The sequence below is a fragment of the Pleurodeles waltl genome, chromosome 12 (assembly GCF_031143425.1).
Source record: "Pleurodeles waltl isolate 20211129_DDA chromosome 12, aPleWal1.hap1.20221129, whole genome shotgun sequence".
Lineage (NCBI taxonomy): Eukaryota > Metazoa > Chordata > Amphibia > Caudata > Salamandridae > Pleurodeles > Pleurodeles waltl.
This window is the reverse complement of record NC_090451.1, coordinates 45588166-45614726: the sequence shown is the minus strand read 5'-3', so window position 1 is coordinate 45614726 and position 26561 is coordinate 45588166.

The following is a 26561-nucleotide window of genomic DNA, read 5'->3' as shown; positions in this document are numbered from 1 at the left end:
CTATTAGAATTAAACTTAGGAAATATGCTTTTGAGTTTTGTTCTCCCAGTAGGTGGACCACTGAGACAGACATCCTCCTCGCTATCAGCTAGTGCCAGATGGTCTGAGACTCTCAAGACGGAAGACGAGATCTTGTACCCCCGTCTGTTCAGATAATACATCGAGGTTGTATTGTCTCTTTGGACCAGAATTAACTTTCCCTTGAGAGATAGAGCAAAAGACTTGAGAGCCAGATGGACCGCTCTCAGTTCCAGCAGATTGATAGGCCCTGTGCTTGGAGGGGCTCCAGATGAGCTCCCCAGCCTTGTAGTGATGCATCTGTTACAAGGACCTCGGAAGGAGTACTCTGGTGAAAAGGAACCCCCACCAACAGGTATTGACGGCGAGTCCACCACTGTAATGATGCCTGTGCCTCAGTTGAAAGGGTTTTTCTGTCTTCCCATTTGGCTATGCATTGACTCCACTGATCCTCTGGATTCTTTTGAAGAGGTCTCATGTGCAATCTGGCGTTCGGAACAATGAAAATGCAGGAGGCCATGGAGCCCAACAAAGATGCTATTTGACGGACCATAGGCCTCAGAGTGTGAAGAAGTGTGTGGCACTTCTGTGCTATTGATGATAGTCGTTCCTCCGAAGGATACACTCTTTCTAGGTTGGTGTTTAGCATTGCCCCGAGGTAATGGAGTGTCTGAGTTGGGGTGAGATTGGACTTTTGGAAATTGACCCACAGACCCAGAGAACTGAAGGTGTTCAGAACTATGTTGATATGATTCATAGTCTGCTCTGCAGTGATGGCTTTTAGCAGCCAATCGTCTAGGTGTGGATAAATAAAGATATTCCTTTTTCCCAAGCGTGCCGCTATTGTTGCTACACATTTGGAGAATGTCCGAGGGGCTGATTTTAGTCCGAAGGGCAGCACCTTGAACTGGTAGTGTTGTGATGCCACTACAAAGCGAAGACATTTTTGGTGCTTTTATATGTCCGGGATGTGAAAGTACACATCCTGTAGATCTATGGAGCACATCCAGTCCCCTCGATGTAGCTGAGGGAAAATCTGGTGAAGGGCCAGCATTCTGAACTTTTCTTTTCTAATGTATTTGTTCCGATGTCTCAGATCTAAAATGGGTCTGAAAACCCCTTCTTGGCCTTTCTTTTTCACTAAGAAATATCGGGAGTACACTCCTTTTTCTCTTTGAGAAGATGGAACCTTCTCTATCGCTCTTTTTTGCAACAGGATGTGAACCTCCTTTCGTAGTAATGACTGGTGAGCAGACTTTGTCCTCAGTGGGAGCAGAGGAGGGGGCGGAGACTTGAAACAAAGAATATCCATTCTCTACAATGTTCAGCACCCATTTGTCGTTTGTTATGGCGTGCCACTCGTGTACGTAATTCGTAATACTTACCCCCACTGGAGTGGTGGATAGGATTAGGGGAAGCGAATTCTCATTGCTTGCCTGATGCCTTGGGGGTAGACTGATGTGGTCTGCTTGGTCCACGATCTCTCGTTTTGCTGGACTGAAAAAATGGTCGTCCTTGCTTCTACTGAGGTATTTGGGACCAATGGGGGGGGGTTTGAACCCTCTGTTGATAAGTGCACTTATCATACGGCCTGTATCTTCTTCTGTAGTCTTTGCGCCTATCTAACCCCTCTGCTTTCATTGTGTCAACCTCTGATTTCATCTTTGCGACCCAAATAAGGAGTTCCCATTAAAAGGAAGGTTCAGGATGCAGTGGTGTGCTTCCTGTTTCCGCCATGTAAGGCGCAGCCACGAGGACCTCCTTGCACAAATGCCATGTGCGTAGCCATGAGCCGCCAAGTCTGCACCATCTGCAGCAGCACTGATGACCTGGTTGGACAACAAACTCCCCTCCTGTAGGATCTCTTTTAAATCTTGCCTGCCTTCCCTAGGCAATTTTTCTACGAACCTGTTCAGAGAGTGCCACAAAGAATGGTCATATCCCCCCAACAGTGCAGAGGCACTAGAGACCTTCATGAATGCGGCTGAAGTGCCACATATTTTTCTGCCCAATGAATCCAGATGTTTGCTCTCCTTATCTGGAGGGACCGTTGATGCCACTGAATGGGTCTTGCAGGCAGCAGCTAAAATCACAGAGTCTGGTGGTGGATCAACCCTGAGAAACAAAGGATCCTGGTCTGGGGCTTTATACTTTTTAAGTATCCTAGCCAGAGCTGAACGTAGGCTAGCAGGAGTCAGAAATGTGTCCGTAGCTGGTTGTAGAAGACCAGGAACCAGTGGCAATAACTGTCCAGACGAGGTACGATGATGTAGGGTCTCAAAAATTACCGAAGAAGTAGACAGTTCTGGAATGTTTATATTAAGTTTCTGGGCCCCTCTAACCAACACCTCATTGAAGGTTGTAATATCGTCTACTGGCGATACTCTTGCCAGAGGGTAGTTAGTCAGGGTTGGCGAATAATCTCTGATGGAAGACTCCGATGCCGTCGACCACGAAGGAGACCTGAGTTGTCGTGATCTAGATCTAGACCGCCGTCTGGATCGCGACCTACTCCTGGGTGGGTGATCTTGACTGGCTGCGCCGGTCTCTAGGGTTGGGCTGATCCAATGTTGGCGTTGTCCGCTTGGCGGGCGTCGGTGAAGGCATTCATAGCAATGACGCTGATGGTGAATAAAAGGTGTGAATATTGCGAATCTGGAGAAGCCGGTGTCTTGTTAAGGCTTTCCAACCACCTCAGAGACAAGTTTATAGGTGGGAGGTGTCCCAGAGATGATGCTCTTGATGCCCCCGATGACCCACTGTGGATAGTGACCACCGGACCCCGGTGAGGTAGAGCAGTCTCTGAAGTCTGTTGCAGTCCTGTTGATGACTTCTGAGGGGAGCTGGTACATAGAGCAGCGCTTTGTGAGACAGGTGTCACAGGTGATGGTTGTCTCGATGTCAATCGACATTGCACTGTCGTCGACGGAGATCTGCGAGTTATTGACGTCGAGCGAGACTTCTCAGGTCTCGATGTCGAATGCCTCGACAAGTGGTGGCCCGTTGTAGGAACATGCTTTGACATTGAGCGTCCTGACGTCATGCGATGGGCCGACAGCATTGAGTGTCTCGACGCCACATGATGAGGGGACCTCAACCTTGTTCTCGAAGCCGACTTCGGCGACGGACGCCCCAATGTCAGAGGATGACGACTCACCTTTGACGGCATGCGAGCACTCATGTGCCTGCTCGATGTAAATCAGTGTGTGACCGTCGACAGAGATGTATCCCGATGAGGGAGTTAAGTCTTCAACGTCACGTCTCTCAACGTCGCTTGAATCGCAGTCTACGGCGGTGTACTCTTCGACATCTTCCCACAAGAAGGACATTTCACAAAAAGTGAAGGCATATTTGTAGAAAAAAGTTGCCACTCTACTCAGGCAATATGGAGAGCTGTAGAGTGAAGCAGAGAAAAAAATTGTTTTAGACAATCTTTCTGGCCAAATAACCAGAAAAATGAGAGCTCAATTCTCCAGGATCCTCACAGAAGGAGCTGGAAAAAAAAGAACTGACCTAACTGTAAACCAACTGTCACCTCACTCTCACCCCTGAGGCATGGTGGGATACTGGAGGTGCTCAGGGTCTTAAAGGCACAGTGCCAGTTTTTTGATTCTGCTCTGTTAACCTGCATGCAGCCTATTGGCTAATAATGCTCTTTTATTTTCAATGTAGTTTTTTTCTTTTTTGTTATAAATTTCTTGTACTTTCTATGCCTTATGCTTGAATTACAAAAAGTCTTTACCTTTAATTGAAGGCCTTACTTTAAATAATGAAACAGAAACTCCAAATATAAAGCATTTTTAGCCGTTTTTTCTCAACTTAGACTGCATTACTACTGTTTACACTTGTATATATTATATTGGTATTGAAACTCTACTACAGTATTATGTTTCATATATATATGCATGTGTGTTTGTATATGCTCCGGGGTCCCAGCACGTGGGCGGGAAATATTCAATGTTTATCACTATTGATGAGGATCCCCTGGAAGAGAAATATAGATATTTCTCCCTGTTGCATCATTTCTATGCCACCCCTGGAGGGGTATATGGTTTTGATGCATTCCCAGGTTTACAAAACCTTCGGAATCAGGGAATGCATCAAAATCCGCTGGGGTTGCATGGAAACACCCATGCAGCACCCATGGAATCGTCTTACCAACGCAAAGTAAGGCAACATAGTAACTTGCACTTTGTTGCCTTACTCCAAATATACAAGGCCATGTAAAGCCAACTGGATTTGCGTGGCCTTGCAGATAATGGACAGAAGTCTGCGGCGTTAATGTGTCAAAAAAAGTGATACATCGGCGGCGCAGGCCTCTTGTAAACCTGGGCCTTAGTCCATTTAACCAAACAAGAGTTTTTATACAGCAGAAATGCTAAATTCACATATTTGAAGGTGTACTTGTGAGAATTAAGGAAAAGGAGACTCTGTAAAATAAAATATTGGCAAAGGATCACACGATTTGAGACCCATTTACGGGTCAAGTACATTATAGTTAGGTTGAGTAGGTTATTCAAGTTACTCAACCTGCAGGTCCAGTAACAATTATGATTTTTCAAGGCCTGCAAAGGTGAGGAATCTGCAGCTAAAAGTCTGTGTCAGATTAACCACTCCACCTGCTAGCAAGACTAAAGGTCTTTGATATCCAACACTCACCTGAATGACATCTTTCCTATACAGCAGATCACTTACTGTACTCCATCCGTCCTGCTCAAATAACTACTAGAACAAGCATTGACAAAGCCAACAGGTCTCGTCTATGCAAGAGCTACTGGCGTTGCCAATGTGTTTTAGCTATTTTGAACACCAGTGTGGCTGCTGTTTAGCATGGCTAAAATGTAGTAGCATAGATGAGAGTGGCATGGAGTGTCACGTGGAGTGGAGAAGAGTGTTGTGGAGTGGCACAGAGTGGAGTTGAGTGGAGTGGACTAGGGTGATTTAGAGTGGAGAATGGTACAATGAAGGGACATACAGTGGAGTAGAGTCACAGATGACAAGAGTGGCGTAGAGTGCAGTGGAGCAGAGTGTAGTGGCATAAAGTGATATTGAATGGTGAGAAGGGAGGTGTGCAGAGTAGAGTGTAGTGGCACAGAGCAGAGTAGAGAGGTGTAGAGTGGGTGGGCGTAGAGTGAAGGGAAGTAAAGTAGAGTGAAGTAGAGTAAAGGGGCATCAAGTGGAGCAGAGGGTTTTAGAGTGGTGTGGAGCATCGTACAGTGGAGTGCTGTAGATTGTCGTAGAGTGCCAGAGAGTGGAGTAGAGTGTCAGAGTGAAGTGGCATGTCGTGTGATATAGTGGAGTATTGTGTCAGTGGAGTGGCATAGATTTGAGTGGCGTAGACTGGAGTGGTGTTGAGTGGAATGGCAAAGTAGAGTGGCGTAGAGAACAGAGGTGTGGAGTGGCGTAGTGAAGGGGTATAGAGTAGAGTATTGTAGAATGGATTATGCATAGTGTGGTAGTGCACTGCCATTACAGATTAAAAAAAATTCAATTGAAATGAACATTACATTTGCAGACATACAGTTTTACTGAAAAAACCTATACAGCGCACAAGCAATAATGTGTGGAAATGTCATCATCTAGTGTAATGATTTGCTTCGATTCCAGCACACTTCAGAATTACAAACAATATGCTTCATTTGTGCTTTCTTAATCCTGATATATTTTGAAATATTTGCACATTTCATTAACAGAAATCTAAACGTATTTGTGTGGTAGAAAAAATACTTTCCTTTCACACCCCGGATTCTCACTCTGAAGTCAGCGAAAGAAAAGTAAATAACAAGCTCCCTCAGAAGACAGAACCTGACATTTAACATCTCTTCAAATGCAGAGCAAATGTGGAAAGATAAGAAAATGTACAGGCTTGTTTACAGAAAGGAAACACTTGTAGAAGAATGCAGTAAACCAGTGATGCTCCACAGGAGAAGGGACAAAGACATGCCAGACAGTTAGCAAATATAAAGCAAGTAAATGTGAGTTGCAAAAACAAAGCTAATGGTAAACTCTGGCCGGACAAGCTTTCAGAATGTGCACTAAATGTCTTAGGCAAACCAGACAGCTGTGCTGTCTGGCAGGCTTCAACCTAAAAAGTGGTGTCCCCCAGAGCTCTACACTCCCAACACACTTTCAAGGGCTATATGTGACTCAACTAATTGCTCAAATATGATTTTTTAGGTTTGTCATAACTGTGCAAATTAGCTAACAGAGCCGCTTTTCTTAATTTCCCAAATCTTCCTTAATTGCCATAATGAGATCAACCTCTGGCAGGCCTGTAACAATCTCAACCTGAACCTGAGCAAGGCAGAATTCATCACATGTGGGAACCACGTTCTCACCCTACAACCACTCCTCTGACCACTAAGCATTGGCCTTTGTCATGCCATACGGAAAAAAGTGAAAAACCTTGGATTAATCATGGACCCCAAGTAATCTAACTAATCAAAACTTGCTTCTTCCAGTCCATCACCATACACCTACACCTCTGTACTAGCATATCCACAAAGCGTTCTGACTTTAATTTTTCTGGTCCTTTACTGTGCTAATCCACTCTTGCTCCATTCCTGGACATACCATGTGACTGCAATTTGTAAAAGGCCAGCAGGCACAAGACACCAACACATGCATTCAAGAGAACCAATATCCCTAGCACTCTGCATCATACAGGGAGCACAACTTAGAAAGTCACCTCAATTTCAAAGGAATGTTCTCAAATCTCTCCTAACTAGGACACTATGTAGTTCGTTCTACACATCGTGTACTCGTCTTCCAGGAAAAAACATTCACGGGAACACCCTTTGCATTCCTCATTGCAGATATACTAAACATCTTTCAGAAATATGATAAAAACTCGGTTCTTTCAGCCCACTTACTAACAGCTGCTATGGACACCCTAATAATCAATCAATACCTACTTAAGGTTGACTTCTCTACTGAGAAAACCAACCACAGTGTGGCACATAGTGACATTACTACACCTTATAACCCAGAAAAGGCAAGCCTAACTACATACTCCTTTCCAGCAGACAACGGCATCGTGGTTTCCATCACAACACACTACCACATTGCATACCACACAAAAAACCTAACAAAAACACATACAAGATTCAACAAACTACTAAAATGTCTACAAAAGTTTTAACACTGAGCTGATCATCCCAAAATATACTACAGTATTCTTCACATCCTTCCACTGGCCAACACGCATCAGCACAGCAAAGTCGCCATACTACAACAAACCTCACTAGTGTTAGTCCTTTTCACGTTATAACATTGGAGCACACCACATCAGAGCGTTTCACACAACTCATCCTCACTATATATACAGCTATCTATATGGCTTCACAGCATTCTAGCCAAATTACACTTTCCCACCACATCACGCCCCACCTCACCTTACTATACTATTTTGAAGCATATCACAATATAACACAAAAATAAAATCAGTTTCAACACCATGCTGTACAACGTCCTCTTACTACAGGAGATTGCTTATCCACACCACAACTAGGATTTGAGGCTTAACATCAACACAGTCTGAGCCAAACTTATATCCAACTGAAGTAGATCACTTAGTTAATAACCCAAACCAGATTAAACATGAAGTCGAGTGAACTACCAAGATGTTCTCTTTCCTCTGCAAATAATGTAACACCTGGAGGAGGGAAGCACGTATTTCCCGTTGTTGGATTTTTTTGTCTCGAAACGAGGAAAAGTGTGATCAAATGTAGAACTTGAATAGGTATTAGCATCGAATTGCAGCTCTCTAATAACCTGAATAATTAGAAATGAAATGAGCCATGAATTAAAGTGGCATTGCTTTCATGAACCAGTCGGGTAGCTATGGGTACGTCTGAATGGACTGCTCCTGTAAGTGGACTGAAAGTAACCAGTGGGCCACCAGCTGGCATTTGGGACAAACGGTTGGGTCTGGAGCCATGTGTGACTGAGCCAGAACACCACCAAGACCTTGTGGGCTGAATGCAATCATTCCCTTTCTCATGTCGGAAACACGGGCACTCTAGTGGTTTCCTCACAGGATGGAGACTGTGCAGGTTCACCAACGTCGAAGTCTGTTACATGAAAGAGCTCAGAATCCTAACATAATTGATACTGTGTAGTCCATTAACCTAATACCCACCAACACGCTGGAGTACCCAACTCACTTAAACATCTGACTGAAGGTTTTCCTTTGACTTAGCTTAAGACAAGTGTACAATTTTCCAACAGGTATGTCATTTCTTTTCGGAAATGGATGAAGGAATTACCCTGCTCTCCTGGGTCATGTCAGGGTCCCCATTCCTCGTAGCCATATGTAATACCTTTCAATTATTTTTAAGTGACATGCTACCCTCCGAAGGCTCTAAGAAAACACCTGAGTAGAATAGTTTAGCCATTAACATTACAGGGACATAGCTGCATTCTTAGAATCATATTCATACAAAGAAGGGTTTTCGGTCAACCCTACTCATTCGTTGGTCTGCTCCACTGTCATTCGAATGTTACTTCTGCCCACCATAGTATACAGCAAATTCCTATGGAGCTCCCACTTCAACTACTGGCTATCTTGCACTGTGATGGCGTTTTTCCAGATCACAGGTGAACATCTGCCTTAAAAAGTAATCACTTCCGTGTCCAGGGTAGTGGACCAATAACTTACTATGCTAATCCTTTTTTCTTTCCACTCTCTATACTTTTGTTTAGACATTGTTGTGTGTTTAAGCTAGGTCTTCAGGTTACAGTAATTCAAACCAATACCCTTTCTCTGCATCAATAAGTATCATATTTCTCAGTGATATGAAAACTAAAAGGGTTTCCTTACCTGTGTTAGGTACACCTGCCAACTAAGACGCACCCGTGCAGTTCTAACATTGTAGATGATATTTAGTTTTTTTTTTTTGTTTTAATAGAAACATTTTCCTTTTCTCTTTATTTTCGAGCCTTATGCTTTCAATAAAAAAATATATCCATTGAACCAGCTTAAAAAGCCAGACCTATTGGCTTTGCCAGTGCTTGTTATACTGCTTAAATCACCACTTTCATTAAGGCAAAATATTCCATACAGGTATTGCTGCTGGCTTACCAGATGTTTCAGCAACAGTACGCAATGTTTTGTTGTGGTCAAGACATGCTTGTTTTTAAACCCATTCTAGCATCAACACCATGAAATAATTAAAAAACGTCACAGGTGAAAGTATTGTGAAGTAAGCTTCTCTTGGGTAATATTAATAGGCAGCTGGCCTCTCCGGGTGACACTGAAGGGCAGCAAGAACCATGGCGAGAACATGATGTTATTGGAAGGAACGATGTCTCTAAACACAAAAGCCAAAGGCCACGGATTGTTACTGCTTGTGGATTTGTTTGTTTTGCTAGAGCATCGTTTTTTTTTTCTCAGTTGCGTGTTCTCCATTTTTTTTCTCAACGTAGCACTCCGCCTGGAGCATGACAGAAACACAAGTCCCGACCTTGTGTTTCCCAAGGTGGCCTTACTTTCCAGCTGCAAGTCATCAAAAGAAGCCTTCCGTCACAGAATGTTTTGGAGTGGTTGCTGCTGGGGGAGGCGTGAGGAGAGGACAGCATCTCAGCTTTAAATTTAGGGTGAGGCGGTGCATAAGAGAACTTGTACCCACTATCCATTTATAATCCGTAAAAACAAGAGTGCTGAATTATACTTGTGGCTCACGTTTACATTAGTTTTACGTATTTGCATTGCAATGTTACTGAATGGAATCTACATTAGAAAACAGGATATAAACAGTTAGATTTAGTTAGTAGTATGCATACCAAGTACACGAAGAAACCCCATAATCTAACAAAGGATTCTGTGGTGACAAAGGAGAACATAGATAAAGGGCCCAATTCACAAAGATAAATATATACCTATATATTTACTAGAGATTATTTACCCTATTCCACCTGTTGACGGAAATCTTCACCACTGGTGTGGAGAGCTCCCTATGGGAAGGTATAGGGAATTTTAATAACGTTTATTATTTATAAAATATACAATATTAACTTAGAAATAATAACATAACATCTAGCAGCACGTTAACCCATTTAAGTGTACTAAAGAATACAAATATTTAAATATTAATTTCGCAAACATTTAAAATTCTCACCTTAACATTTTTATTCGTATCTAATATTTTAATATTTCGTTAACATGGTTAAAAATTATGTATTTTATACCCCCCCACAGCCATCTTGTTGAATGTTTTCCAGTGGTTTCAAAGCTCGTATTTCACAGAAAAGAGGTCTGATTGTTATTTCCCAACATTCACAGCGTTGAATTAATTTAAAGGATATTTAGCCTCTCTATGCAAAGACAAAAACTTAAATGAATGTTTAACAGCATTTCATATTTCACTGTTGGTAAATATGCATTTACAATGGCAGTGCTGTTCTCAGAGCAACTGAGCAACACTGCAGACACAAAAAGTGTGGGGGGTATAGGGAATATGTCTCTTATAGCCTATTCAGTGTGCGCCAGTTAGGCGATTGCCTTTGTGACCATAGGACGGGAGTGGCAGTTGGGTGTGTGAGGGAGTTCCCTTTATGGACTAGGTGGTCTCACACACAGTGTCAACTTATCAACACAACTGCCAAGCTCCCTCTTGAAGGCCCATCCTTGATGCAGACCCTACCAATGAACCTTCCTTATCAGTGTGTTAAAATAAACATTGTAAACGCAAACCCTGCTAGCAAAAACGTACTGTCCCACGCTGTACTTTATTTTCTTTTGTTATATATGTCCCATATGTTAAACTTACACTATCACTATAGTGTCTGTACTACAAGAGGAAAGTTTTTATTTTCCTTTTAATGTGCTTTGCATTTAAAATTTCACTTCTAATACACATTTAAAATATTAATACATTATCTCCAACAAAACCACAAATTGCTGATATCATTGAAAAACCTAGTTGTAGTCTCGGGCAAACAATGAATGCCAAACAGATTACACACTAATATACAAATCTTTCTAAAGAACTCTAAAATAAACTGGCGCCTTGCACAGTGTTGTCATCAATGTTTTCATTTCTGATGTTGGAGAGATGTTATCAATGATGTTATGTCATGAGGGATGTAATATGTGAGGTAATTAGCAGTGCACTGCAAGGACATGGGCTATAGTTACTTTAGGGGCAGGAGCTATAGTTATTTGAGATAACTAACAATAATTGGTAAATTTCAGTGGGCTGGATAGTATTAACAGGTATGTTTTCACTGACATTTTCACCTAACTATAATTACCCCTTAACTTAACTTTTTTTCAGTGAACTTCTAACTTTTTTAATGTAAAGTAAGATATTATTACAATTCCTTTCTATGCCAGTTTAACCTTTGTGTTTTTCAGTAAATTTCTATCTTTTTTAAGCTTAAAGTAAGGTGTCCATTGTCATGCATGATGTGGGGCTGGGAGCCAGGCCTGGTGTGTGTCCAGGCTCGGTACCCAACCCTGTTTTTTAAATTTATAAATATAACAGGCAAGTCTGCTGGCTTCATCAGAAGCTGAGCACATCAACAAATATAAAGCAGAACGATTGACTTTGTCAAAAAGCCACCATTAATTATAATGAAATTTATATTTTATAAATACACACATTGCAATGTTAACACTTATTGTTGGAATACATTTAAAAAAAGTATTTTGCATAACAACCTGAAACATGTCTTGGAGTCTTTCACTTTTTCTTGATAAAAAATGCATAGATAGAACCAAACACAAGGGGTCTCTGCACTCCAGCTGAGAATACAATTCAATGTCAAGACCAGAGGGTTCGGATTATGCTTCTCATTTCTTTAGTGCAAAAAATACAGCAGTCAATTAAAAGTTTTTAACATTAAAGTGAACAAAACTACATATCACATGAACAGAGTATAACATCACACTTATCCTCCAATCATATTCCAATGCAGCCTATATAACCTGCTGCCACCATGTTTCTTCCTCTTTCTTTGCTGGTCATTAGCCTCGAGATAAGTGAAACCTTTTTATATTGTTTATCACTTTAGTAGTTAATGGTACACTTCACCTGCGTGTAGCATCGATATGCTGGAACATCTTCAAAACAGAGTCCCAGATGAAAAGGTTAATTGTTTGCTCGTTCAACCCTCAGATTTCTTTGTTAATCAACCTCTTTGAGGGTTCTGGGGCCCGTCTTTGAATGTGGCCTCTGGAGGGGGGAAAAAAGGAGTGGGACGTGCTCTAGTCGCACAGTCCTCTTTTTATTGCAGGTGCCCTTCGTACATGTGGGATGCGCCTGCAGGGTGGAAGCAAGCTGATTCAAAGCCTGCAATTGACACGGTAGGCTCCGCGCTCCCTCACTAACTCCACTACGCCAACTCGGGGCTGCTTATTCAGATTACGAGCGCTGCTCAAAGAGTTATAGGCACTTCCCTCCAGGTTTTTTTCCAATCTCCTTTTATAAGCTGCTAGTTAGGCAGTATCTGGTGTGCAGACTTTCTACTGTGTGGTCTCCCCCCATTGCCTCCACTCATATAACCAGCCAAAGGATATAGATAAATAATGAATGGATTTGAGCGTATTCACCTTCTCAGTGATCTTCAGGTCAACTATTGGTTAGTGCACCTAGATTTAAAAGATGCCTACCTATTGGTCACTATCTTCCCTCTCACAGACGATTCCAACAATTCTGTTGGAGAAATCATGAGTACAAGTTTGCGGCCCTCCCATTCGGAATGTCTTCTTCCCCCTTGGTGTTCCACAAGTTGAAGAAACCAATGGTGGAAACGCTTCGACTTCAGGGCTTACGCCTTATAATTTACTTCGGACAATATAAACATATTGGCTCCAGGTCAGGACAAACTTCTTCATTCACATTAGACCATCCATTTACTCCAAGATTTGGGTTTCAAAATCAATTCTCAGAAATCCTGTCTGACTCCAGTTTGAAAAACAGAATTTCTGATGTTTAGAATCAATTCAGCGCAAACACAATTATTCCTCCAGGCACAGAAAACAGCCTCAATCAAAAAGAAATTGAGGACAGCCTTGTTATCTTAGATGGTGTTTTCAAGATCCCTGGCTCAACTGGTGGGACTTTTAGCATCCTTCATCAAAGCGATTTTTCCTGGTCCTCTACACTATTTGGCAGCTCAGCACCTCTAGATTATCAATCTTCAGAGGGGATTGTAATATGTGGAACATTTTCTTCTCTTGTCAGAAGCGAGGACAGAGATCTCTCGGTGGTTAGACCACATGGAGGCCTGGAATGGCAAGGCCATTTTCTGTTGCACCCCGGGGTGTAGTGAGAGTCGGATGCCAGCTGTTGGGGCTGGGGAGCACAATGTCATCAAATCTCAACATTCAAAACTTCCATTACGCATAAATTGCTTGGAGCTCCTGGCAGGGTTTTTCGTGATCCAGACCCTATCTCCTCTCAAGGCTCAGTGTTGTATCCTCCTACAGATGGACAATATTTCAGCAGTGAGATACATTAACAAACTGGGAGGCACCAACTCACGCCCGCTAGCAAAGACTGCCAAAAACGTTTGGCACTCCTGCCTTCCTGACAAGTTCTCAGTGATGTTGGAATATCTTCTGGGAAAAATTTATGTAATATCAGACTGGAACTCCTGCTTTCTGAAAGATTCCAGCAATTGGGGAAATTCATCTATCAACCTTGGGTAATCTATTTCTTCGCATCTCCTCTGAATGCCCAAATGCCAACATTCTTCAGTTGGAGACCGGACCCTCTAGCGAGAAATTCAGATGCTTTCCTTCAGAATTGGTTTGGGGACCTTCATTATGCGTTTCCCTACCCTTTCTCAAGATTCCCCTGGTCTCTGCTCAGGTTAGACCTGTCACTTCTGCCATTTTCACAAGGTGGCTTAAATGGTTGTTGTCGGAAGCTAATATTGACACTTCTTGTTGTGGCGCACACTCTTTACGAGGAGCTATGGCGTCTAAATCTTTTGCCTTAGGTTCCTGTCTGGAGGACATCATGTCAGCTGCAGATTCTACTTTAAGATTTTCTGTCACAAACCCATTGTGGATATGCCATATATTGTAGTGAGATAGCTTTGAACAAGCATAATCCAAAGCCTCCAGTCCGAACATAAAATATATATATATATATATTTATTTTTAGCAATCACAACAAATAATTTTTGTATTCTATTAAGGACACGGAGGCGAGGATTAGTCCACCCATCTCATCACTGTAATTGTGAGACAGTGCATTATGTAAGTTGCTGTATGTGTATGACATGTCTGATGCAATCATTGCGCTATTTATAAAGATACAATCCATCCTAGTTAGTTGAACAAGATATGTAATGTTGGACATTATTACAAAAACTCTTCTTTGTTCTGAGGTTCAGATGATAAACAGAACTGATTCTCAGGTCTCTGAAAGCCTTTTTGTAGGAAGCTGGCTCTGTATTTACTATATCAAAATGAGATGTAGTGTACACAGAGTCCAGGGGTTCCCCAGGGGCTAGACAGAGGCAATGATAATACTAATGCTCTATTTGTGGTAGTGTGGTCGAGCAGTTAGGCATATCAGAGGGTAGTGTTAAGCATTTGTTGTACACACACAAGCCATAGAAGAAACACAATCAATGACTTAACTCTAGACCAATAGGATTTTATATAGCAAAATAAGTTTTGTGAATTTATTTTTTAGAAGCACAAGATTAAATTTGCAGGTAAGTACATAAAATGTAAGGTACTTTGCATAGCTATAAGAACTATGAATGGAATCAACAATGTATACCGTTTTCTTTAAAATGTCAAAAAGCTATTTTAAAAATGGACACTGCAATTTTCAACAGTTCCTGCTGGAAGAACAGATTGCACAGTTTTACAGGTAAGTATTCAACTTACAGTTCTTATCTCCAGGTTTTAGGTAGTCTGTCGTAGGGGGTTTAAGTTAACCCCAAACACCACCAAAAGCAACACGGGGCCGGTCAGGTGCAGCAGTCAAAGAGGCACCAAGTTAACATGGGCTCTTATGGAGACAGGGGGGTACTCTGTCCGGTCAGCCAGCAGGTAAGTATCCTCGACTCGGAGGGCAGACCAGGAGGGTTAAAGAGAGGACTGGAGGGGGCCCCCAAGTGGGCACCAAACACACACCCTCAGAGGCAGTAGGGCGTCCAGGTGCAAACAGGGTGTCAGGTTTCCAATGCAACTCTATGAGGGGACCCTGGGGGTCACATAGAGGCTGCAGGCAGGGGTGGGGGGGTGGGAGGAGGTAGGCGGGACACCACAGGTAAGACAGGTAAGAGGGCCACCTGCTGGTCAATGCTGCAGCAGGGGTCAGGCTCTTCAAGGCCTGGGGGCTGCGGGTGCAGTGGATCTTTTAGGAGTCGGATATCTTCGTCCGGAGCTCGCGGTCAGGGGGTTCTCTGAATTCTCTCTGCAGGTGTCATGTGGAGGTTTGGAAGGGTCAACCCAGGGTGGGCCCTTGCACCCAATCACCTGGGGACCCTTTCTTGCTGGATGGACGACCTGGACACAGGCCGTGGGCGTCAGGTGCACAGGGTTCAAGACACTTCTGGAGTGAGGTGGGAGTCTGTGGTAGGCTGCGATACGAGCGGATCAAGTAGAGTCAGAGAAGGGGTATCTGCTTTTTATGTTTGAAGTTTTATTCTCTGTTTTATTCACAGGACATTCTCTTATTCAATGTTTTTATATATTTGGTAAGCCTTGTGTTTTCTGCTCTTCTCAATTTCTTTCCTTTTTCCTTTAGGTTTCTTCTCCCTCTGGTCGGTCCTGGTTGGGAAGGATGTGGGCGTCTCCCTCGAACTCCGGGCATGAAGGGAAAAGAAAGGAACAGGTAAGTCCTTCTGTGGAACTGGGCTGGTTATTGTGCTCGTGAGGGAAAAGGCAGCAAGCAGGGTGAGTCTGTGAGGGGGTGGTCAGTGGTGGGGTTCAGGGTTCCTGGTGTCCATAAAGTGCCTGGTTCCCTTCCTTCCCCTCCCCTTGTGTCTCACTCACCCTCCCCGTCCTTCCTCCCGCCTCCCTGGTGCCTTTCCCGGTGCCCGGGATTCCTCGTAACCCTCCTGTCCCTAGGAGGGACCGTACCTTGTTAAGCCACGACCCTCTGAGGTCGTGGCAGCACTCTTGTGTCTCCGGCGTCTCTCTTTTTGCCGTTTCCCTCGGTTCTGTACACCTCCGGCGGTCCAACTCCTGCTTCCTCGATGGGGCTGCCGGTGACTCTGTTCTATCGGTTGGCGTTCTCTCCTGTTCGCACTGTTTCTCCGTCGCGTCTCCTCTCCTTCCCTGATCGTTGTCCTTCTTTTGTATTGCTCCCGGAAATCGTCGTAGCTGTTCCGGCGTGGCGTCCCCTCGTTGTCAGGGGAACGCAACATCGTCTCCGGGGAGTCTGCTGAGTAATGGCGAATTCGGGGTAAGTTAGACGCGGTCTCCGAGACCCGTCTACAGTCCCCTACCCTTGATCGGGACTGCTCGAGGACCGAGGAGGACGAAGGAGGAAACCGGGAGAGGTAGTCGGCTGGACTGTTGGGAACCAGGGATGTGGCGTACCTGGAACGTAAAGGGTTGGAGTTCTAGGAACCATCTCAAGATTCTGGAGTTAGAGTCTTTGTGAGAAGCAAGCCATGTGAGAGGAGCATGGTCAATAAATAAAACGAAGGACCTGCCTAAAAGATAATATTGCAAGGAGTCCACCGCCCATTTGATGGCGAGACATTCTTTTTCGATAGTTGGGTAATGGGTCTCTTGCGGAAACAGTTTTCTACTTAGAAAAACCACAGGGCGGTCGAATCCCTCTCCATCTGGCTGAGTGAGTACAGCTCCGAGACCGACGTCCGAAGCATCAGTATATAAGTGAAAACTGTTTGAAAAATCGGGACATTTTAGTATCGGGTCTGTGGTAAGGGACTGTTTTAGCCTTTCAAAACTACTCTGTTGGGAGTCGGTAAATGGAGCCAGTTTCGTGGGTCTTTGTTTGGTCAGGAGATCAGTCAGAGGGGCTGCAACGGTAGAATAATTAGGGATAAATCGGCTGTAGTATCCTAATAAGCCTAGGAATGATCGTAGGTCTTTCTTCGTCCTGGGTTTAGCTGCTTGAAGTATGGCCTCAACTTTGCTTTTCTGTGGTTGTAAAGTGCCACTCCCTATGATATAACCTAGATATGAGACTTCAGTGTTACCTAGTAAACATTTCTTAGGGTTGGCAGTTAGACCGGCTTCCGTTAAGGCGGAGAAGATTGAATGGAGATGCAATAAGTGATCTTGCCAAGTTTCACTAAAGATGACAATGTCGTCTAGGTAGGTCGCGGTAAAGGTCTGGAAGGGTTTTAAGATTTGATCCATCAGGCGCTGAAAAGTTGCGGGAGCGCCGTGAAGACCAGAAGGTAAAACCGTGAATTGATAAAGGCCGGAGGAGGTTGAAAAGGCTGTCTTTTCTTTGGCATCGGGGTGGAGGGGTATCTGCCAATATCGCTTGGTTAAGTCAAGGGTTGATAAATAACGACCCTTCCCTAATTTCTCTAAGATGTCATCCACTCTGGGGATAGGGTAGGTGTCGAACAGGGAGATCTCATTAAGTTTGCGAAAATCAATACAAAATCTTATCGATCCATCTGGTTTAGGAACCAACACTACTGGGGAATTCCAGGGGCTGTTAGAGGGTTCAATAACCCCTAATGCTAACATTGTTTCGACTTCGGTTTCAATGATGGGTTTTCGTGCTTCAGGGGTGCGATAAGGGCGAAGACGCACTACATGTCCTACAGGTGTTTTAATGTGATGATATATCAATGAAGTTCTTCCCGGTATTTCTGAGAAGAAATGGGGATGTTGTTCGATTAGGGTGTTTAATTGGGTTTTTCAGTTTCGGTGAGTTCTTTATTAATACTGGGTTTCTCTTCTGGATGTGTTGTTCGTAAAGGGTATAGATCTATTTCCCGTTCTTCGGTAAAAGAGACGAAACAACCGGCGTTCGTTTGCTCTTCAGTCTCTTCTGAAGGTCTCCATTGTTTTAATAAATTTATATGGTAAATTTGGGTTTTCCTCGGGCCGGTGTTTATCTCTAATAGATAAGTAACAGGAGAGACTGCTCTAATAACCCTATAGGGTCCTTGCCATTTAGCAATCAGTTTATGTTCAGATGTCGGTCGCATGATGAGGACCTGGTCATTGGGAAGAAAATAACGTATTTTGCTTCTCTTGTCATAGTACGATTTTTGTTGTTTTTGAGCCGTGACTAAATGACTATGGACATCTTCCCAGAGGGTCTGCAACTGACTTTTGAGTTGGTGGATATAGTCAATCAGGGGTTTCCCTTCTTCCTGTTCTTCCTCCCACGTCTCAGCGGCCATATCTAGGAGACAACGAGGCTGTCTCCCGAAAACTAATTCAAAGGGACTGTGTCCCGTGGAAGATTGTTCGTGGGTTTAGGGAACCGTATTTCTTCTGGGATATGTCTGGGAACTGGTTTTGATGGAGGGATGGGAGGTTTTTGGAAAGGTCTCGGAGACAAAGGCTTAATTTCTGTGGAGCGATGGCAAGCACAAGCCAAATCAATAGCAACCTCCGTGTCCACCTTTGGATGTTGTTGTATCCAGTTCTTAGTACTAGGGGGCAGGGAATCTAAGTACTGCTCTAAAGTAATTGTCTTAATGACATCCTCCCGGGTTGTCCCTATGGGTCCTAACCATTTTAGGGCCAAGTCTTTCACCCGAAAGTAGAAGGAGCGAGGGTCCTCGTTCGTACTACATTTTATTTTTCTAAATTTTAAACAATAATATTCCGTATCATGTCAGACTCGTCCCAGGATACTTTTTTAAATATCTTTGTAGGGGGTAGTCCCATCAGGGTTGGCGGATTGGTATGCGGTCTGTAGAAATCCAGTAAGAAGGGGTGCCACATACTGACCCAAGCGGTCCTCTGGCCATTGAGCAGACGAGGCTACCCTCTCAAAATTAGTGAAGAACGAGTCCGGGTCTTCCCCCTCTTGGTACTTTGGTAGAACCAAACTGGGAACGTTTGGATGTACCTTACTGGTCGCTATTGTATCTGTTAGCTTTTGTAATGCGGTCTCATGTACTAGTTGGTTACTGGCTAAAATTGTAGCCTGACTTTTTAAGGCCGATTGTAAGGCCTCCCGGTCTTCCTTGGCCTCTCTTTGGTGTGCTTCCCACACCAACTGTAGGTGTCTTTGTCCTTCTGCAAGTTGCTTAATCATATCCTCGAGGGATGGGGATTCACTCATGATAAACCAAGCTCGTAAGCCCACCGGGGAACTGGATCCCACTTCTGACACCACTGTGGTAGGCTGCGTTACGAGCAGATCAAGTAGAGTCCGAGAAGGGGTATCTGCTTTTTATGTTTGAAGTTTTATTCTCTGTTTTATTCACAGGACATTCTCTTATTCAATGTTTTTATATGTTTGGTAAGCCTTGTGTTTTCTGCTCTTCTCAATTTCTTTCCTTTTTCCTTTAGGTTTCTTCTCCCTCTGGTCGGTCCTGGTTGGGAAGGATGTGGGCGTCTCCCTCGAACTCCGGGCATGAAGGGAAAAGAAAGGAACAGGTAAGTCCTTCTGTGGAACTGGGCTGGTTATTGTGCTCGTGAGGGAAAAGGCAGCAAGCAGGGTGAGTCTGTGAGGGGGTGGTCAGTGGTGGGGTTCAGGGTTCCTGGTGTCCATAAAGTGCCTGGTTCCCTTCCTTCCCCTCCCCTTGTGTCTCACTCACCCTCCCCGTCCTTCCTCCCGCCTCCCTGGTGCCTTTCCCAGTGCCTGGGATTCCCCGTAACCCTCCTGTCCCTAGGAGGGACCGTACTTTGTTAAGCCACGACCCTCCGAGGTCGTGGCGGCACTCTCGTGTCTCCGGCGTCTCTCTTTTCGCTGTTTCCCTCGGTTCTGTACACCTCCGGCAGTCCAACTCCTGCTTCCTCGATGGGGCTGCCGGTGACTCTGTTCTCTCGGTTGGCGTTCTATCCTGTTCGCACTGTTTCTCCGTCACGTCTCCTCTCCTTCCCTGATCGTTGTCCTTCTTTTGTATTGCTCCCGGAACCCGGAAGTCGTCGTAGCTGTTCCGGCGTGGCGTCCCCTCGTTGTCAGGGGAACGCAACATCGTCTCCGGGGAGTCTGCCGAGTAATGGCGAATTCGGGGTAAGTTAGACGCGGTCTCCGAGACCCGTCTAAAGAGTCCTTGGTTGAAAGTTTCTTTTGGAAAGAGCCGCTATCTTCTGGAGTTGTTGGTTCCTTGGGGTGCAGGGCAGTCCTCTGGAGTTGTCAGAGGTCGCTGGGCCCGCTGGACGCGTCGCTGTTCTTCATGCAGGTTCTTTGAAGCAGGAGACAGGCCAGGTAGGGCTGGGGCAAAGCAGTTGTCTTCCTTCTTCTCTGCTGGGGTTTTCAGCTTAGCAGTCCTTATCTTTGTAGGTCGCCAGGAATCTGACTAGCTTAGTTTAGGAGCCCTTAGATACAAGATTTAGGGGCGTTTTAGGGGTCAGAGGGCAGTAGCCAATGGCTACTGTCCCTGAGGGTGGCTACACCCTCCTTGTGTCCACTCCCTTTGGGGACAGGGGCACATTCCTATCCCTATTGGCCCCGGTCCTCCAAACCAAGATGGAGGATTCTGCAGGGAGGGGGTCTCTTCAGCTCTGGACACATTAGGGGTGGTCCCAGCTGAAGTGGTCACTCCTTGTTTTTCTCAAGTTTCCCACTGAACTGGCCGCCCAAAGTGGGGGCTTTGTCCAGGGGGCAGGAATTTCCACTAGCTGGAGTGCCCTGGGGCACTGTAACACAAGGCATGGGCTTTTGCGGCTCACCGCCAGGCGTTACAGTTCCTGAAGTGAGGAGGGGGAAAGCACCTCAAGCCAGAGCAGGCTTTGTTTCTGGCCTCAGACAGCAAAAAGGCTCTCACCCCAGGGGGTCAGAAACTCATCTTAGTGGCAGGCTGACACAGACCATTCAGTCCTACACTAGAGAACTGGATAAAATACAGGGGGCATCTCTAAGATGCCCTCTGTGTGCATTTTTTAATAAATCCCACACTAGCATCAGTGGGGGTTTATTGTGCTGAGAAGTTTGATACCAAACTTCCCAGTATTCAGTGTAGCCATTATGGAACTGTGGCGTTCCATTTGATACACTTTCAGACCATAATCTTAATATGGCCACACTGTACTTGCAATGTCTAAGAATGGACTTAAACACTGTAGGGGCATATTGCTCATCCAGCTATGCCCTCACCTGTGGTATAGTGCTCCCTGCCTTAGGGCTTGAAGGCCTGCTAGGGGGTGACTTACCCATGCCATAGGCAGTGTTTTGTGGGCATGGCACCCAGAGGTGGATGCCATGTCGACTTTGCCTTTTTCTCCCCACCAACACACACAATCTGCAATGGCAGTGTGCATATGTTAGGTGAGGGGTCCCTTAGGGTGGCAAAACACATGCTGCAGCCCTTGGGGACCTTCCCTGGACACAGGGCCCTTGGTACGAAGGGTACCTTTTACAAGGGACTTATCTGTGTGTCAGAGGTGTGCCAATTGTGGAAACAATGGTACATTTTTAGGGAAAGAACACTGGTGCTGGGGCCTGGATAGCAGGATCCCAGCACACTCAGTAAGGATAAGTTACTTACCTGTAAATCCTAGTTCTCTTCCAGGGGTATCCTCATCAAAGTCATAACCATTGAATATTCCCGCCCCGTGCGGGGACCCCAGAGCATACATAAAATACACACATGTATAAGTATGAAATATGCACTAAAAAATATATATATATATATCATTTTTAGTAGACAATTTTCATATCAAACTCATGTATACGTGTGTACAACAGCAATGCAGACTATATTTATAAACAGGCTAAAATGCTTTATTTCTATGGAGTTTTTTTATTTTTTAAAACAGTCTCTTTCAAAATTACAAGAAGAGAAAAAAAACTTTCCAAAGCCCCATAGCAGGGCATAGGGAAAGAAGCAGTAGCAACATCAGTGAAAAAAGAGAAAAAACTACATTGAAAACAATGGAGCATTATTAACCAATAGGCTGCATGCAGGTTAACACAGCAGAACCATAACATTCTGGCACCGTGCCTTTAAGACACTGAGCACCTCCAGTACCCCACCATGCCTCAGGGGAGAAGGAGAGGAGACAATTGGTTCACAGTTAGGTCAGTTCTTTTTTACGTGACAACGTATCCAACAGATTAGAGAGATGGTCTGTCCTGCACTTCTAGGAGACTTGCGTCCGAGGAGGAGGGTGGGTTATGACTTTGATGAGGATACCCCTGGAAGAGAACTAGGATTTACAGGTAAGTAACTTATCCTTCTCTTCCAGGGGAACCTCATCAATAGTCAAACATTGAATAGATTAGCAAGCCCATCCCTTAACTCTGCGGACTGTCCAACAGAAGTGCAGGAAAAGAAGTACACTATGCAAACAAATTTCTCAGAGACGCTTGCCCAACTTGAGCGTCCGATCTGGCATCTGAGTCCAAACAGTAATGCCTAGTAAATGTATGTACAGACTTCCATGTAGCAGCCTTATAGATTTCAGAGATTGGAACATTATTAAGGAGGGCAGCAGTAGCCTTGTCGAATGAGCCTTAGGCCTAGCCAATAACTGTTTGTTAGCCAAATGATATGCAGTAACAATACATGAAACTATCCATCTAGATATTGTTTGTTTCGAGGCTGCATCGCCTGTTCTCATATGACTGTAATTTACAAATAGGTGGTGAGATCGTCTAATCAATTTGGTCTTATCCAAGTTAAATTTTAGCACTCTTTTCAAATCCAGAGAGTGTAAGGCTTTCTCCGCCAGAGTATCTGGATTGGGGAAAAAAGTTGGCAGTGAAATAGTCTGATTAATGTGAAAATCTGACACCACCTTCGGTAAGAATGATGGATGAGTTCGTAGAAGCACTCTATTTTCATGGAAAACCGTGTACGGTTCCTTGGAGAACAAAGCCTGAATTTCACTGACCCTCCTCGCTGAAGTAATGGCTACGAGAAAAGCTGTCTTCCACGTAAGGTGTTGCAAAGAAGCTTTGTGGATGGGTTCGAAAGGAGGGCCCATGAGTCTAGATAATACTATGTTTGTTCCCATGGAGGAGAGGGTTTTCAAATGGGTGGAAAAACCTTCTTCAAACCTTCTAAGAAATCCTTGACTACTGGTCTTGTAAAAAAGGATTCCTGAGAAGGTGACTTACGATAGGCTGTAATGGCAGATAAATGTACCTTAATAGATGACACTTGCAGACCCGATTTCGCCAGATGGAGCAGGTAAGCCAGTATGACCTCCTACTGAGCCAGTATAGGATTCTGACCTTGCTGACGACACCATATGTAGAACCTCTTCCACTTGAACGCGTAAGAACGCCGCGTGGAAGGTCGCCTGTACTCCTTTAAGATGTTCATGCACTCCTGCGAGAGCCCTAGATGCCCATACTGCAGGAATTCAGGAGCCATGCCGTCAAGCTCAGAGAGGGAAGGTTGGGGTGAAATATCCTGCATCCCAGCCTGCAAAGGAGATCCGGTCTGCACAGCAGCCTCCTGTGCGGTTGTTCTGATAGGTTGAGGAGATCCGTGTACCAGAACTGACGAGGCCATTGCGGGGCTATGAGAATCATTCAGGTGCTGGATCTGTAGTTTGTTTATCAGAGCTGGTATGAGGGGAATCGGTGGAAAGGCGTAGAGAAATATCCCTGACCAGTCGATCAACAGGGCATTCCCTCAAGACCCCGGATGGCAGAACCTGGACGCGAAGTCTGGGCATTTCTTGTTTACCTCGTCTGCGAAGAGATCTAACTGAGGCCGACCCCATTGAACGAAGATGTCTTCGAAGACCTCGTCGTGAAGAACCCAATCGTCGGCGTCCTCGAGGGTTCTGCTTAGGAAGTCTGCCTCCACGTTTTGCTGCCGTGGGAGGTGAATTGCTGTAAGAGACATCCCCCTCGCTAAGAGCCAATGCCAAATGGCCTGAGACTCCCGAGACAGGGGCAGGGATCTAGTTCTTCCTTGTTTGTTCAGATAATACATTGTCGTCGTATTGTCCGTTTGTACTAGGAGAGATTTCCCCTGAATCGATGGAGCAAAAGACTTGAGAGCCAGATGAACTGCTCTGAGCTCCAGCAGGTTGATGTGGTACGCTCTTTCTTTGTTGGACCACAGGCCCTCAGCTTGAAGGGAACCCAGATGAGCTCCCCAGCCCTGAAGCGACGCATCCGTTACCAGAGTGTCGGACGGGATCGGCTGATGAAAAGGAACTCCTACTGACAGGTGATGTCTGTGCATCCACCATCGTAAGGATTGTCGTGCTATCGGAAGAAGCATTCTGTCCTCCCAGTGGCCTGTGCGCTGGTTCCAGTTCTCCAGAGCCTCTTGAAGAGGCCTCATATGCAATCTGGCGTTCGGGACAATGGAAATGCAAGAGGCCATGGAGCCCAACAGAGATGTCACCTGACGGGCCGTAGGAGCGTGGGAACTCAGAAGGTCTTGACACTTCCTCCTTATTGATAACAGTCGTTCCTCCGAAGGATACACTCTTTCGAGCTCTGTATTCAATATTGCTCCCAGGTAGTGGAGGGTTTGTGTTGGGAAGAGGGTGGCCTTTTGGTAGTTGACTTGTAGACCTAGAGATCGGAAAACACGGAGCACAATGTCCAGATGGTTTTTCGCCTGCTCCGGAGAGGAGGCTTTCAGTAGCCAGTCGTCTAGGTGTGGATAAATGAAGATTTTCTGCTTCCTTAAATGCGCCGCTACCGTTGCTACACATCTGGAGAAAACGCGAGGGGCAGATTTTAGGCCGAAAGGAAGCACCTTGAACTGATAGTGTTGGGAGGCTATCAGAAATCGTATGAATTTCCGATGTTTGGGAATGATCGGGACATGAAAATACGCATCTTGCAGATCTATGGAGCACATCCAGTTTCCTGGATACAGTTTTTTTTTTTAAAATATATTTTTATTAACTGTTTGCTGTTTTACATATGTAGGTCTGTTTACTGTAACATTTTGTTCTTCTGGTACATTTCTGCTCACTGAGCCGCAACTCTGTTATACTTTGCTTGCGATGCGTGTTACAATTACTTGTACATTTCAATGATATTATAATATAATACTTATACATCAGTATTTCCAATTCTAAATCAGATCGCTTTTATGTTGTCAATACTTTCAGAACCCCTTGGATATTGTGACCTAATAACAGACTTAACTCAACTTCAAACTTTGAATAAACTTATTGGCTTAAGTGGGTGGATCTGCTTAATTTCTTAATGGGGCAATTGTCAGGGCATTACTTGTTATGTTGGGTTGGCCTGTGCTTCGCACCCCTCCGTCCTCTATCATTTTAGTTATTGTGTCCTGTCCCCCCGCTCTCTCACTCTCCGCGTCTGGCTCGGAGGGGCGCCTAGTATTCCTCCTGTCATAGTTACGGGGACCTTCCCCCACGAACCTATCCGCTGGCCATTTCAATTAGTTCATCCCACCCCTCAGGTGCTTTTGGTCTCTTCGTTAGGTCGTCCCAGTTTGTCACTAGGTTTTCCCACTCCGAGGCGATGGGAGTCTGGCGTACCCCCCTGGCCTCTTCGGCCTTAAGGACCTGCAGCTCAGCTCTGGACCATCTTGTGACATCGCTTCTCCATTCTGTCAGAGATGGGTGAGTGGGAGACTTCCAACCCTTCTTAATCAGTCTTTTATATAGGGCTAGGGACAGGTCAAGGAAACGGACCCCTACCCTACTCCACTTGATGCCGGTTCTAATGCCCAGTAGACACATGATAGGGGTTGGCCTGAGCTCCATCTCGAACAGCTCCGTGAGGATTGCCATCATCGCGTCCCAACCCCTCTGGAGTATCGTGCATCCCCACACCATATGGTCAAAGTCGGCCTCACCGTCCCCACATCTTGGGCATGTCCTGGGCACCCCCCCATATATGCGGTGCAGCCGTTGAGGAGTGAGGTATGTTCTGTGTAGATAGTTGTATTGGATGTATCTCAGCCTCGTGTTGCGCGAGATCATCCTGGGATAAGCTAGTGCTCTGTTCCACTCTGTTTCAGACAGATCCCGCCCAATTGTCTTCACCCATTTTTCTCTTAGGGAATGCAGGGGGTCCACTGCTGCTTCTATTTGGGCCCGGTATATTTTTGCAATCAAGTGAGGTTCCTCTCCTGCTGTCAACAGGAGGTTCAACACCCTGTGAATCGTGGGTTCCGCGTTGATCGTGTCCCAATGCTCTTTCAGGGTGTGCACCAACCTCCTGAAGAGTAAAAATTGTCCTTGCGGCACTCCCCCCCCTGCTACATCAGCGAAGCTCCTCAGCACCCCCTCCTTGAATAGCCCCCCCCACTGTCACTATCCCTGCTCTCGTCCATGGTCCCAATCCCAGCCCCCCTCGCTCCCCCACTCCCGGGTCCAGAGCGACGGCCGCCAGCGGCAGAGTGGGAGAGTACGGCGGTCCCACCCCAGTCCTTTTCTCGCACCGTTTCCAGCATTTCATCGCCACATTGCACATTATGTTGTCTCTTATGGGGGCAATCTTCCTGCCCACCATACTTGCTGCTATCCGAGCTGTGTCTAATACTCTGTGTACGGTAGCTAG